Source organism: Melanostigma gelatinosum (assembly GCF_949748355.1).
Source record: "Melanostigma gelatinosum genome assembly, chromosome: 20".
Lineage (NCBI taxonomy): Eukaryota > Metazoa > Chordata > Actinopteri > Perciformes > Zoarcidae > Melanostigma > Melanostigma gelatinosum.
In genome coordinates this window covers 9,153,738-9,169,959 of record NC_136653.1, presented here as the reverse complement: position 1 = coordinate 9,169,959, position 16,222 = coordinate 9,153,738, and the positions used below count along the sequence as shown (strand labels likewise).

Here is a 16,222-nt window from a genome sequence, read left to right as displayed (position 1 = left end):
CAACTATTACTTTTAATACAATCTTAGCACTGCTGCTAAAAACAAAATACAAACATTGGAAGAATGGAGTATCAAAACACTCTAGTGTGAGTATCAGATGTCATGATTATGATTTTCCCATAATAATTTGAAAGATATCAAGTATTTAGTAAATATCCACCAAATAGATGGACAATTGTGGGTATTATACAGACCTGGCAACCTGACTGCAACCCCCATTCTCCACCTCCCCTTTCCGATGGCAACATCCGGGACACACACTGGCTGGAGCGGAGCAGTCTCAAAAACTTGTAAAACCTTTTATTTCTAACGTATTCTTGGATGAATTGTGATTTTATTTCCACAATTGCATTTCTAAATGTTCGAATAAAATTCCTACGTCGTCAATTTTTCAATCAATGTAGATATAAAGTTTTAAAAGCCATTAAGGCATTAAAGGCCTGCAGAAGGCACTGACTTGTTCTCTCCTGACATCTAGTGGTTGTAATGTGACATCGCAAGCATCAAAATAATTTATTTTAATATTTTGATTGTAGTATTCACTGTCTTTAGCTGTGATAAAAAAGGTTCTGCACATGTCATCTTACATAAATAATACTATAGTTAGTATTATTATATAGTTATGGCTAATTACCGCAAATATACCGTAAATAGATATCATAAAAGACTTATAAATATATAATCATTACAGAGGGCCACAAATTAGTCCCTCGGGAAGCATCCTTGGAGTACAATGGGACATTTGCAAGTCAACGCTCAGGCCTTTGTAATGAAACAGTGCATGTGCATGCAGAGCAGTCTCTTCACATGTTGTGGCTGTGACCAGGTTGTATTGATGGTCCAGAGTGAGTATCTGTCAGAAGAGGGCTGCTGGGCTCCATTGTTCCCAGACAATGTGCCCCACATCATATCCCAGGCCGAGGACAAAAGAAGCTGCGGTTCAGCATTTTGGCACACAACACACTTTAATGTGGGGAACACAAAAGGGGGTGCTTCTATTGTTGGCACATTTCTGGTACTTGTTCACACACACACACACACACACACACACACACACACACACACACACACACACACACACACACACACACACACACGTATGTGTTTATGACTGTGAGATTTCTCAGGATCAGTTTCAGGATCAATTTCAAGTTTTTAATGCTTTGCTGCCCCCTCCTGTAGGCCACTGTGCTTGACATATAAATACGACAAATATGAGGTATTACATATAGTGCAGGTATTAGATGTGATGCAAATATTAAAAGGATGCAGAGGAATGGTGGAGGTAAATGTCAACAACAGCAGAGGTGTACTGGCAGTGTCCTCGTTCAGTGCTCAGTGGGATCACACCCACTTGACCGTGACTGAGGATACACTGATCTAACATCAGCCATATTTAGACACATTTTATTTTTCACTTTTGTTGTTGTAGAAGAATCAACTCACGTCCTTAAAGTGCCCTTTTCTGGTCTTTGACTACTTGTTGCGTTGTGTCTTAGGATGACCTGTAGGGGGAGGTATCAAACAACATTTCTCTGTATCTCTAATATTAAAGCAGCAAAACCCCGCTGATAACCAGTCGCAATAGCTAACCACTCCTAAATGAGATACAATTGATCAACAAAAATGATTGGCATGTTTAAGTTCACTTTATTAAGATTATAATAAAATACAGCTGGATAAAACATTGTTTCTCTCAGGTCCAGGGTGTAGAAACTGAAAAACAAAACATTATATTATAAACAATGCAATATATTATCTCAGTCCCTCTATATACAAGGCTACAGCTTGATAGATAGTCCAACATATGTACGAGTGAAATTACAACTTGTGTTTAAAATTAGGGGCTATCTGGTATACAATTGATCAATCGTGTTGATTTGACACTTGTTGCAATCGACTGGCATTATTTGTAAAGATTTTATTTGAAATCTTTCAGAATTAAATAGCAATTCACAACCGTCACATGTTTTGTATTTCTTTCTGTAAATTGCAGCTTCTTATGAATATGTATACATCTATAAACACTATATCTGAAAGAATGATGCTGTCCAATCGGGATTGTTTTGCTTTCTCTTCTCGGTGGAGAAGCGAATTTATGAGGGAGGCGTCAGCTGTTGATTGACAGCACCCCAAGCCAATAGAAACACAGAAGCGAACTATTGACCACGCCTTTACAGAATACTGACCAATGAAAGAACAGATTGGGCGGCCTCTGTGGGGAATGCCCTGTACCGCGCAGATCTCAGACCAGTTTGTGTTGTCACACACTGAACCATTAACGGCGTGTCTAAAAACACCAAACCGTTTCCAAATCAGCGCCTTGTCGGATCGCTTTATCCGTCTTGGAGAGAGGCGGAACATTTTTGAAAGGTTGTGTTCAGCAGAAAGCGACCGAAAGCGGGGATGAATTAAGGAGATTTAAAGGAACAAATCGCGCTTTAAAGTGGAGAATACAACAACAAGAGAAGTTTGGTTCTCGGAGGAACCACTGGAGTAACGTTACATTGTGACCAGCAAGGAACCATTCAACTCCGACCTCCGATGCAAAGTGAGTAACGTTACCAGCACATTGTATCTTGCTAAAGAAACTTCAAATGTATCGAGCGAATGAAGACAAAAAGTCAGTGGGGATTATCGTAGTAAAACAGTGGGGAATACCGCCATGGCTTCATGTGGAATGCGGGGGATAGAGCTTTAATACGAGCACTCACATAATGACAGAGCAGGATTACTAGACGTGGTGTGTGTGTGCTACTAAAGAAGTAACGTGAGGTTAACCTAGCAGCGAACTTCTCTAACCTAAAAGTTAGCTCGGTGCGTGATATTAAAGTAACTCTGGGAGCCTCGCCATGCTTTTCGACTTAACAGGAAACCGAACCTTTCGCTCCCTCTGCGAATTTATGCATACCCCTAAAATGAGCAATAATTAATGAAACGTTTTAGTGCCATTCGTTTCAATGGAATTTCACCTGACTTATTGTGCAATGTGTCCGCGAGACAGTGACTGTAGCTTTAGCGCACGGGGCTAACGTAAAGTGACGGAATTATAGTGACACGCTGTTATAGTAAAGTACAGAAGCTGCAGTAGCACCTCGTATTACCGCACAGTTTAGCGTAGTAGTAGTAGTAGTAGAAAAAAACACGATAGTGAAGGGGTTGGCAAAAATTGACGCAACCCAAAACCAAAAGTTCCTCGCGTCACACAACTCTCAAACTTCCACATCCACCAGGAAGTACAGGGTGTCATGTATTATGGCCATTGGGGGGGGGGGGGGGGGGGGATACAGCGCCCTTGTGCCTCGCGACGTCAAGTGTGGTGACACGGAGCTCGCGCCACTGGCTGACAGCGCCAAGCCTCGGAGCTGGCAGCCCACTGAGAGACTCAGCACTTGGCCGGCTTCCATCATCCTATTCCAACTCGGCCGTGTGTTTTGCATACTTAGATTTGTGTATGATAATGATCGGGGCACGCCATGTGTGTTTCTGTCTTACACCCACTCTTTATACCCCTGTGTATCTTTACTCTGACGTGTAAGTGCCTAATAACAGCCGTGATGTCTTCTTTGATGTGGTTAAAAAAAAAAAAAAAATCAAAGAGAGACCCAAGATGTCAGTAGCAATTTCTTGAAAATGCCACTCATTTGCATTGAGTCATTTGTTCCCCTTAGATGGAGTCTGCATTCTTCTGCGATGCACACACATGGTCGTCATTCAGGCAAAAGTGCTGCGCTCGACGTTTAGACGCTGGAAAAACAGAAGAGTTCACTCTGATGTTAAACCGCTTGTGGAACGAAGGTTGGAGGAGCGTCTTCACAGCTAAAATCAATGAACCAGAAAGCTCCCACTTGCCTCTAAAAGTGTATATGTCTTTATTAATTTGTCACCTCGCTTATTGCCTTCCAGGTACAACGTCTGCATCACATCTCATCATTCATTTCTGTTGTCAAAAAGACCCAGGAAGACGGTGACATCGCTTGCTATTTGAATGCCACTGAGGGGACTCTCTAGGGAGCAGCCATTTATCTGTGTAAACTCCGAAGCCTCCGTGGCTTGTCTGCAGTTTGGGCCGGCTCCTCGTGCTCTCACTGGGAGTAACCTCGGCCTTCTTTTTTTAGAAGATGGTGGGAGTATTTCAGTCCAGTTTATTACTCTGGCTTGTATTGCTTATGAGGTCAACAGCTCAGGCTTCATTATGCCCCTCGCGTCACATTGGTAAATGGACTGTTTAAGAGTCATTGAAGGCCTCACACAAGTGTTCAAAAGAGCTGCAAAGGTTAGCTAACCTAGTTGTCTTCACTTGCTTGACCTGTGTGAGTGCATGCAACATAAAAGCAGATGCTTGTTTCGTCCCACACTGCTGTAGTGCCCATATGTGTCGAGCATACCGCAGGTGGGCCGAGGTCAGGGCGGGGTCGGAGGCTGCGGCCACAGACGAGGCCCGGCGTATGAGTCTTTGCTCCGCTCTGTTTGTCTGGACAGGTGTCTCTGAGCTGGAGCTCCCCGCATAGCTCACATTCCCGGGGTTTTGTTCCCGGCGTGGAGCGGTCACCGGGTGGCGGGAGGGAGGTGTGGGAACTAAAGAATGCTATGCTCAACTCCCAGAATTCCTCAGAGCGACCTGCTGATTGAGACAAACGCTTCCTGTCATCGCGGCGGCGCAGCTTGTGTTGATGAGAAAGCTGTCAGCAGCCCAATTCATGGCCAAGCGACAAAGCCAAAGAGTTGGCCTCCATAACTGCTTGTCAGCAGCGAGGCTATTCTCTTGGGGCTTAAGGGCGGGTAGGATATAGTGGTTTAAGACTCTTAATCCGAGATTTAGGTTGGATCCCTATCGTCTCACTGAGAAACAGGAAATTGCCTTGTCTGAAGAGAACTGTCATTTTAAACCTCCATTGTTTCTTTCCCTCTACTTTCCTTTTTCATCTTAAATGTCAACCAGGGACTAAATAGATTAAATTGGGGTCTTAAGGACAAGTGGTAAGCAGTGGCTCCTCTCATTGTGACAGCCTGGACTACAACAAAGTCTGTTCTGGTACCGTAGTAAAGCAAGAAGACCAGCGCAGCCAGAGAGTTGGAATTAGAGTTTGTCAGATGATTTGGGCCTCTTCATCAAGCGTTGAGTTTCCTGACACATTGAGGTGAACCAGCCATTGCTAAACTTGGCATCGTATGAAATATGTATACGACCACGCTGTCACAGTAGCTTAATCTAGTTCAATTCAATTCAATTTATTTTTTGATAGCCCAAAATTACAAATTTCTCATCATTATGTCTTCTGTTGAACTGAGCAGCGTACAGAGGACCGCACATCTGTCTTTTCCACCCATTCTTCAATCCAGTCTATTTATCCACCCGTCCCGCTATCCATTGCATAATCGCTGGGCTCACTCGACGGCGCATCGCTAATCTCGGGTTGCGAGTCGGTCCGCGATGGACTTGTGAGCCTCCTGCTGATCCCGGACGGAGAGATGCACTTGGCAGGGGTCACAGATGATGAGCATCGCCGATGGCGGTAACGCCGTTGTTGTTTTGCACCCCCCGCCTCCAGCCTGCCCCCAGAAAGGTGTAGAGTTTCTTTCGGCACCCCGTGAACTTCCGCGGTGCTGCGCTAGAATGAGCCCACCCAGCAAATGGCAGCCATCGGACACCTGCGTCGGGCTTCGTCGTATCCCGGCTCCAAAGCTGTGCTCAGCTGTGCCGAGTGAACGGCGGTAGCATTAATAGCAGTACAGGGTGTGGTGGGTGGGGTGGGGTGGGAGCAAGTCGGGCTCCGAACCCTCGGGGAGAAGCCATAACGTCTTACTGTATTTAGGTGTAGACGGGAGTGGTCGGAAAGTGCCGTGTTTTGTTACGGGATGCTGGTTCGGTCCTGTTTGAAGCGTGGATTAAGAAGTGCAAAAGCTCCAGATGCAGAGTACAGTGGTCCTCTCATTCAGCCACATCTGTAGCCTTGTCGCGCGATCGAGTGGAGACGTACTTGAAGTCTGTGGCGGCTTGTAACTAATTTGTCAGTAGTCAGTGAAGGGTGTAGCCTTACACGGTGAGGCAGTGGGTTCACTCCACTGACGTCAAGCTTATTTGTCAAATCTTCTTTTATTCATGAGTGGTTCCATGCAGGGCCCCCGCCTCGCATTACTACACCAATTCCCCTTATGGCTGCCCCGTGAATAATTCAGCACACCCAGAGTGAACGCAAAAACCAAAAATAAGCCGAAGCGTGCGCTTGCCTGAGGCTCTGTCCGGGTAAATCGCAGCAGAGGACTGGGAGGCAGTATATAGCACGGCTCCCGAGTTTCTCCCGTCGGATCTATGTCGCCTGTCAGCGATGGCTATCCGGTGCTGTATTGATGGACCATGAGGCTGCAGTATTCATGTAGCTTGTGTTGTGATATTTAGAGCTCTGTTACCGTACGGTCCTGTGACCGATGTTCTCCTTCCCGCCTTGCTTTCTAAAGATGACAGTGATGGTAACCTGACCGTGCTGTACAAGCCACTATTCGCTCAGAGGTAATTAAAACGCAGTGATCTTGTAAGCGTCTAATGGTCACACGTTGTAGAGTGGTGAGGTCACATGAAATGTAACATTCAGAAAAGCTTAATCCTCGGATGTTGTTTTGCGTATTTGTACCATACGAACCTAGCCTAACCCTCCGGTAAAGGATCCTAACCTTCACCGCATGACTCCTCTTGGCTTCCTAGCTGCAGTCATATTTTCCGTGTAAATCTAATGCCGAACCATGCGTCACTTCCTGCCTCGTCGATTCCACCCTTGACCTCGCTGCAGTTTAGGCATTGATTCGATGAGATGAGATGGGGGGGGGGGGGGGGGGCTGAATAAAAAGGTATGCTGGGTTCCTTGTGACGGTGGGTGGAGAGTTCTTCAGAATACTGCTGATTAGCCCAAGAGGGTTTTTCTTTAGCTGCCTGTTTTGCTCTTAGTTGGCAGGGACTCCAGACGGCAACTATGGGCTAAATCCCCCTTTTGTGTGTGTGTGTGTGTGTGCGGCGGCGGCGGCGTCGTCTCAAGTAGTGTCAGCTGTAGCGCTGCACACTTGTTGCCGTGTCTCCTGCCACCGCCTTCTGGCTACAGGCCCCGCGAGGCTGAATTTTCGTTTGCCTGTTAACATCTCTGCCCACAACACGTAAATGTTTGATCGCCAAAAAGGTGTGTGTGTGTGTGTGTGTGTGTGTGTGTGTGTGTGTGTGTGTGTGTGTGTGTGTGTGTGTGTGTGTGTGTGTGTGTGTGTGTGTGTGTGTGTGTGTGTGTGTCGGGACAGGCATTCATTCTTCTTCATTACACTTGGCCCACTCTCTGCCTATTCCCTCGTTGCCCATTGAGTGCAATTACAGCAATTTGACTGTGAATACCCCTTCACAAGAGCCCATTAGAACCGTTAACGATGCAATCTTCACTCTCTGATGGCTCGGCCCACGTGATTTAAAACTATTCAATCTGCACGGCGGCAGACAAGGGGGTAGCATTGTGAGCCGTCTAAACCAATGGGACTCTGTGTGATGTAGTCGGGTCAAGTTATGTTGTTAAACATTGCACGTTAGGCATTACTTACACATCCACTAACAGACAGAGTTTAGTATCTTAAGTAATTCAGTGGTAACGCGAGGCCTTTTAGTCACATTACAGGTGACGAGAGTAATCTGGTTTAGTCAGATGTGGTGGATATTCACTCATTTAAAATAACACGTATTTCAAATTTAGAAAAATTACAAAATATATCTGGAATAAAAGAAGCACAAGCTAATTAAGGAACACAACCACCAAGTGAATGAGTATAATATTTTAACATATTTTTATCAAACTAAATATTCTGCTTCAATCCATATTCGTTGGCGTTTAGCCTTTCAGAAACCGCATATTCACTGCTGTCAAAAATCAGTTTGCTCGCCGAGCTCAAAGGACACCTGTCGGCCCCATAAATGAGCATTTATGTAAAAATTACGAAAAATCCTTTTTAGGGTGATGAAGTCATATAATATGACAACAGACATTCAAAGCTTCATTTGAAAAGCTCAATAGAAGCCTCGTACGTAAACAAATGACGTTCGGTAAGTCCCTAAAAGTTACGTGGGCGGAGCTAGTCAGTTTTTAAGGACTACTACAAGGTAGTAGCTGCGATAATTTGAGCCTAACGTTGTCACAGATGTAATTTGGGATTTGCCCTTTTATTTAAGAGGCGTATCATTCTCTGCTGCCGATCATATGGTGCCCTTATATCAGAGGATGGGCCTCTCGGCGAACTCATCCCTCAGCTCACCACTAATTGCTAAGTAGCCTTATGGAAACGCCGTTGAGCGGAGGTTTTTTGGCTCTCGTGAAATGAAAGTGTGATATTTATAGTTTGCTTTGGATGGTGGGCCTTGATAACAGAGGGTGTGTGTGTGTGTGTGTGTGTGTGTAGGTGTAGGAGTAGATTAGTCTCCGCGCGGTGATGGTGACCGGGTCATCGTGCAGTCTGTCGAGTCAGTTTAGATTTGAATGGAGTTTGAATAAATGGGCGCCACAGGGTGGAGTTGAGGTTAGTAGTGGGTCAGAGAGTTTGTTTGTATGTAGTTTGTATGTTAACTGAAAACCTGCAGCACATGTGACGCGATGGCTCGTCTTGATTTCTAAAGTGTTTCTAGAGCGAGTGCAGTTGAGTAGTGGATGGTAACGACAGAAGGCTCATTATTACGGCCCTTGTAGTGCTTTTATTTTTTTTCTGTCCACACAGTTTCCTCCCTTAACTTCCGGGGTCGTCGAGACAAAGCGGCTCTTTCTCTGTCACGTTTTTGAAGTCGTCCCTTCAGCGGCTGGATGCTAATCTGACCGACCATCAGCAGCTTCTGTCATGGTCGGGGAAGGACAGAAACAGAGAGAAAAGACGGGGGTGGGGGGATGGGGTTGGTGGCATGGAGGGTGATGACTGGACCATTTTGCATCTGGTGAACAGAGGGGTATTGTGTGCCAGTGGGCCACTGTGGAACGGACTGCTTCTTTACAGGGTGGAACTGGAGTTAAAGATCCAAAATCTCCCCGACCATCCACCTGAGGAAGGACTAGAGTTGTTCCAAAACCAGCATCGTAAATACCTCTGATACAGCCTAAAATGCTGGATCGGTTATCGGCGAGTATGCATTCTTTGCACCGATTTTATCATATCATTTATCAGCTCATGCTACACAGGAACAACAACAACACGTGTCACTTACTACCTGATCTGTACATCCTGCCCGATCAGTATGTGAAATAATAGTACTTCACCCATGTGGTTCCACACTCGTGCAGCCTATTTAAATCAGTGTTGAAATGGGCAGGAGGGGAGCTAGTTAAAGCTAGCTAGCTTCCAGTCCTGCATTCTTTTAGGCCTCGGCCAGCAAATGTCAAGTTATAATTTCATTTTGGAGATAATAACCTCTGAATGTGTATTTCTCCACTGTTCACCACAAGATAAGGAAGCAGTGTGCACGTTAAGCATTAATTAACTCATTAATTCAAATTATCTAGATTTTTCCTTGACTGTTTTTGAGAGTTGAAAAAGAAAGCGTTGAAAGAAACTTCTCTCTTTATCTGATTTATTCATAAATTATTCTTGAATAATTACTGGAAAAGTGTGTATAAATCCCAAGGTATGTCTAAGCCTAGGGGGCCTATGTTACCTTTACCAGAGAGAAGTAGTCCCACAGCATCAGATACTCTGAACATCTCACGGATCCCAAAACCAACCAACCATGTAGTGAAAAGTGTAACTTCGTGAAACATACATTTTGTGTTACTGTAAGGGAGTTTCCCAACAGGAACACCAATATATACGACCTAAACCTTTAAAAGAAAGCTTCACAAATCCTTTAGATCAAGTGAACCGGTTTCAAACCGTTTTCTGGTGTTGGCCGACTCGGCGGTGGCTCCTCTCGACTCTCACATCCCGACTCGGTGAATCATTTCATTCCGGAGAAACACCGCAGCAGCTGATTTTTGCTGAGCAGCACAACTTGGGGGCCAGAGGGAGGAAACTAATAAACAGTGAGATCGGCTTCTGCAGTGCTGGGAATAGAAATGTACAGAGGCTTGGGCCACATGTGGCTGACTGGGGAGAACCACTGTCTTAAAGCCCTGATAGGTTTTTGTCAAGGTTGTTTTTAACTTGAAAATGATTACCAACCGTCTAGATTTCAATCTACCTGGATTAATCCTCACTATATAATCCAAACTGCCGGCATGCTTTTTGCCTGCAGAGGAAGAACCAGTGTGAGACATGGTGACCATGTCCGATTTCCAGGTCATCTTCAGAGCAAACGGTGCTTTATCTGGACCCACCTGCTTGTGTCAAAGAAGCGATCAGATCATAGCTCGATACTACGGGATTAGTTTCTTTGTTATTCCATGTGCTGTATGTTCATCCTACCCAAGGCTGAGGCAGATGTTTCACACAGAAATCTTGTGGTTTAGCAGTTTGGATTATATATGATGCCTCATGCATGAAGCTCCTGTTGGGTTCAAAGTGTTCAAAAGCATAATTTAAAAACTTTAGATCATAGATAGGACCGGTTTGGACAATCCTAGAAGACTCGACACCACTTCTGATACAACAACACTGAGTATCTACCGGTAAGTTTCGCCATCTCTAGCCTTCGACAGGATTGAAAGGGGAACACAGAGAAGTTCTCAACAAACAAATGTGTCTAAGCAACCGGGACAGAAATGCCGTGTGTGTGTGTGTGTGTGTGTGTGTGTGTGTGTGTGTGTGTGTGTGTGTGTGTGTGTGTGTGTGTGTGTGTGTGTGTGTGTGTGTGTGTGTGTGTGTGTGTGTGTGTGTGTGTGTGTGTGTGTGTGTGTGTGTGTGTGTGTGGCACACCTGGGTGTATTTACACAGCGCGTGTGGTAAAGGTCAGTTTGCTCAGTGGCATCCTTTATGCTCTGTGTTTATTGTAACGGTAGGTTTTGAGCGGTTTCCACTCCATATTGACATCTCTTTTTTTTTTTTTGGGATGGTGAAGTTCATTTCTCAGCACTGGCAGTATCTCGGGACAGCAGGTACTCCTCCACTGACTCACTGAGAGTTATCTGAGCTCTTTCAGCCAAATGATGAGGCTATCCACAAGATATGTTATCTTAAAAAAAACTAAAAAGTGACAGTGTGTTACAGAGATGGCTACTCCCTTTTGAACTTGGGAGATCTGGGGAATAAGTTTGTGTGAAGTGTCTTGGTACCCGATGTGTTTGTTTGGTCTCGATCAGCGTCCTCTCTTCTCTTCAGCTCCCGTCAGAAAGAGTTGTTTACTTGGCATCCAGCAGAGTTCACGAACCAGGAGGTTCCCTCCTGATTTGTGCAGAGTCACTAGATTTCCCAGTCGGGCCCAAAAGTGGTTTCAGTAATACGAGAATCAGAAAAAACAGTGACACAGCAGCAAACGTCCCACCGAGCTTCTCCACAGAGCTCAACCCCCTAACCGTTGCAACTTAACCTTCTGAAGCCTCTAAAGGGTGGAAACCGAAGATGATATCGGGATCTTTATTGGCCGGCAATTGGCCGTCAGCTCAGGCATCTGATGGAGGAGACAAGGGAGGGTACCCGAAGCTGTAATCTATTCACGTGAGTGACACATTTGCCCCGCCATGTAAGCTCTCTCGACGGCCCCTTTTCAGTGCATTGTTAGACCGGTGATATTTAAATGAGGTGAGTCACATTTAGAGTTTGGGGGCGCCCGCTGAGACACTCAATCGAGGCATTGTTCTTTTAATGCCTCCTGCCTACTCTGCTCTTCTTAGCAACCAGAGTGAAAATGTTCGTGGGGGAGTTACACACACTCCCGTTTCCAGTTATCGGTCTTGCATGTCAGAGTCCTGCGTAGCGGAGGGTGGAGGAATGTGTTAATTGGTGAAAGCTAACCAAGAGATAAAGGAGGAGGCCCTCTGATGCAATCATGAGAGACAGAGAGAGAGCTATTTTCCATGCTGGATCTTCCTGTTCTCTTCTCTCCATTCCCTGCCTCAGGTGACATCAACACACACGCACTTTCCCAGCAGCAGAAAGCGGTTGAGCTGCTTTACCGTACGTCGACCTCAGCCGATCTGTGTGCAAACACCTCTCGGTTGGTCTGTCTTCCCACTTTCTCACAGTCTCGACGGATAGTGGCGTGTAACAGCTCGCCCCTTCGTTTTTTGCTCTCGTTCTCAGGGGTGCACGATTACCAGCAGCGAGTGAAATTGGCGCGAAACGCAAGGAAAGAAAGGCTTATGAGGAAACACGCGAGCAATGTTTTGTTTGCTCTAGGTCAGCGGTTCCCAAACCTTTTAGGCCGCGCACCCCCTTCTACATCCCGACCGGGTTCACGCACCCCCAATCCCCCACACCTTAAAAAAAGAAGCAACCGAGTCTATTTATAGCCATAGAAATCGGACCAATGAGAGAACAGTTTGCTCGCGCGTGGCATTTGTTTACAATATTTAGACCGCTGTTAAATGTTGCAGTGTGAACACAAACCGAACAAAGGAGCAACTGCAACATTGTATCATATTAATCCCTGAATCAGAACAAAGCAAACGAACTGAAGGTGTGAAAACGCCCTGAAACACTGCAACAAAGTTTCAATAACTTTCAGTTACACAAGGCGTCACTTTTAAAGAGCAATCAGGATGGCGAGCACACACGCACAGGCTCAGAGGCAGATTGCATCACATTTAATTTACAATTAACCATACATAGAATGAGACTGCAGTTGTTTTGGGCTGTTTTGTAACTCCTCCAATTTCTATATATAAAATGTAAGGGGCTTTTGACTTGCTGGCATGCTTGGTGTTCAGGTGGCGATGTAAATAAGAGGGCTTCAGACAGATGTAAGCCAAAACCTCACTGCACACCACGCACTGTGGCTTTGGGGAATCTGCAGACACAGATCATTTTCATCATATTTCCTCTTTTTTCCCCCAGTCTGATGCACTCTCGTTTCCTCTTTTTTCACATTGACTCCGCGATGGGCCGATTTGTCTGTGCTATCCCTTCCTCCTTTTCGGTCTCCTCCGTCTCATCTTTCTCTGACTCCGGCTCGATTTCTTCTCCCGGTCTCTCCCCAACGCACCTCTCCGTTCCTCTCGCCTCCGATCGCTCTCTCTCGCTGTGTGCGTCTCCTCTTTCATGACTGATAGCTTCAGATGTCCCACCTGACAGTTTCCCCGATTTCAGCCAGTTTAGCATATCTGAATGAAGTTAGCTGTTAGCTGCACAAGCTAGGCTAGCTAGTGTACGTAAAAGACAGTCTGGCGGCAGGAGCTGAAGTGCATTTATTTATTAAATTGTACGTTTTTAATTTAAATCTTACAAGGGGAATTTTTATAATTCATGTAACCGAGCGTCTTGGGTTCCTGTTTAAGGGCACTTATCATACAGTAGTAACTGGAGTCGGGAGATTAGACATCTTGTATCAGCCCACGGCTATTCTCTTTATTATTGTTTTCTCCTTTAGCCAGAGGCGGGGGTTGCGCCTTCGCTACGGCAACCCTCAAGGGACATATCATCGTCAACACCAGAACGACAAACATGAGACAGTCTGTTCCATTCATGTTTTTACTTTGTGAAAATTATATTTAATATTAATTATTACACCATTAGGCCACCATTATATTTTTCCTCTTGCGCACCCCCTAGAGGCACACTTTGGGAATCCCTGCTCTAGGTGGGCCAGAGTGGTAGTAACTACAAACTCTCCTTCAAGAGCCCAGTTCTGCTCGTAGATTTATCGTAGTAATTAGGATTTTATCTTGGCGGATTCAAGAATGAAATGCCCCTCACACTAACATCTGAGTCGCGGTCAAAATATATTTGTCGGACTTTGTTTGAAGTGTCGTCTGTCTGAAGGAGAAGATGGCTGCAAGATGGCTAAAACTGATGGCCACGCTGACGTCGTAGAGAAGGGCAAGATGAGGTCACTCAGTGCTTTTTCGCACCGAAATTATTCGAGGTCTCTTTTAAACACACGAAGAAAGAGCTCGATGTGGAAGCTCATACCTCGCGTACTTTGATTGTCAATTTCGGAAAGTTACGTCTGTTTTTAAATCACAGTAAACTAAATATCTTTTGGACAGACATTTGAGGACATCCTCTTGAACTCTGGGAAACTTTGCAACGGTTATTGACCAAAGCATTAGGAGGGAAAGTAATTGTTGTGTGCCGTCCTAATATAATAACACGGCATTTTTGTGGCTATTACAACCTGCTGCACACGGGCCTGTTTTTACACGCCGTGACCTGAGCTATGTGACTCTGCTTCCCCAAAAAAGATTAGCAATTCATTTTCATCGCAGCGTTAACCGACGCCTCTTGCCCGATCTCAGAATCAAACATGTCGTAGAAGCCAAATGAGATGTTCGGATCACGTTGTAGCCGCGTGTTCTTGCTCCGACAGGCTCAGGTCAAGCCCCACCCCGAGTATCTAGAGTTCCTCCTTCACACTTATCTAATCTTAACCACACACACCCATACAGACTGAAAGCACCGCCATCAAGCCCATCATCTTCATCTTCACCCTGCAACCCGGCTCGAAAAACAGACTGTGGTGGTGGGCGTGGGTGGCTCAGCTGTGGAGGGGGCGGAGTGTGGGAGTGGTTCGGGGAACGGTGCCGGTAAGGGACTTAATTAGGCGCAGCTGGAAGGGATCCTGATTGTCTCACTCACGGCTGTATTTAATCCCACAGTAGAGACTGAGGCGAGGGACGGACAGGACGGAAAGCTCCTGCGGCGTGTGCTCGGAGGCGAGGCAGGAGAGCACCCGGCCAGGCCCGTTAGGGTTTAAAACAATAAAGAACAATTGAAACCGTCATTCCACCGTGTGCTGGCATCATTGTGCTCCCCAGACCCACCGGGTAGCAGAGAACCTGCTACACAGACCGACCCCCTCGTCAATCTTTTTTTAATTGGAGGGAGATAACCTGGGACTCGTCAAGTTTCACCACCGGACCCCCCCCCCCCCCCCCCCCTTCCTTTCAAAAAACCAAGATTAAGAACGCGCAAGTGGCAGAGTTAGCCGCAGCACGGTTGGCATCGCCTCGAGTTCATCCTGTCTGAGTTCCTTCTTTGCACAGAGTTTAATGACTTTGTAGCGGCTGCTGTGAGGGTCTGAGCGATGTCAGAGTGAAGATGATTTGTTAAGACTGAAGGCTTGAAACCCCCATGCACACATAGACACACACACGGTCGGTAATTTGGGAGGCGCTGATCGCCCGACACTCTGCACGACACGTTGCGGCTGCTGTCACTGTCCCAGGGGGACGGCTATGATGACCCTTCCAATCCCCGCTCTGCTGTGGAAAATGCTGTGTCGTGGATTTTTGCAATTTGCAGTCCTCAAGGTCATGCTGCCCGTCTGTGTGTGCGCTATATATATATATATATATATATATATATATATATATATATATATATATATATATATATATATATAAAATAAATAAATAATCATTTATGTTTGCACATGGGCAGAAATGGATCGGTAAAGTCCCGTCTGTCTCTCTGGTTCCGGCCTGGCACTGCGCTGACAGTTGAACGTTGCACCCACGGGAGCAGCTTGAGCGACCTTTCCCCGTCGGCTCTGTCAGACTTTCTCCATCTGGTTGGGTAATAATAAGGCATTGACCGCCGCCTCATGGCGGACATGTTTGTTTTCTGTTAACAGCTCGTCTGTTGCTGAATACAACGATAAAGTCACAAGTTTACAAAAACAACACTGTATGTGATGCACACAAATAAGGTTTTCCCATTAGACGGGGCACTGATTGGCTTTGGCATTTTACGCCGCATGAATTAGCCTAGCGGCTAGCAGACCTCCTCACTCACAGCTCTTGTGCTCTTACTTGCTTTAAGTCGCTGTATCTTCCCGCCACGGTTAACAGCACCATGTTGAATTTCAGCCTGTTTCTTTACGGCCCGACATCGTTGAACCAGAGCAGCCAGCGGACTGCCGAGCGCCGTCCCTCTGCTCCGCCCACACAGTGCGTAAGCTCCGCCTCCCAGTGTGACACACGGTAAACGACAGCTAAACGCGGTAAAGACTCACACTGAGCCGGAATGAAACCAAACTCCCAATTATTCGAGATATTTCCACACCTTTACACAACTTGTGGCGTGCTCCCCCCCCTCCCAAATAAAAAATGTCCAGTGGTTTGGAATTCTTAAGTCAGGATTTCATTACTGGATGACTAATGTGGCTTCTGTTCTGTTTTTGCTTTTT

At 45.9% G+C, this 16,222-nt stretch overlaps 1 protein-coding gene across 1 annotated transcript in view; it reads left to right on the top strand.

Annotated features, from left to right (window-relative positions):
* Window positions 1-2,369: 2,369 nt before the first annotated feature.
* mpp7a (MAGUK p55 scaffold protein 7a) overlaps window positions 2,370-16,222 on the top strand; it is a 58,399-nt gene continuing 44,546 nt past the window's right edge. The window contains exon 1 of the mRNA XM_079291681.1: window positions 2,370-2,551. The gene's annotated coding sequence lies outside the window, so the exon portion shown is untranslated. The remainder of the gene's footprint in view (window positions 2,552-16,222) is intronic.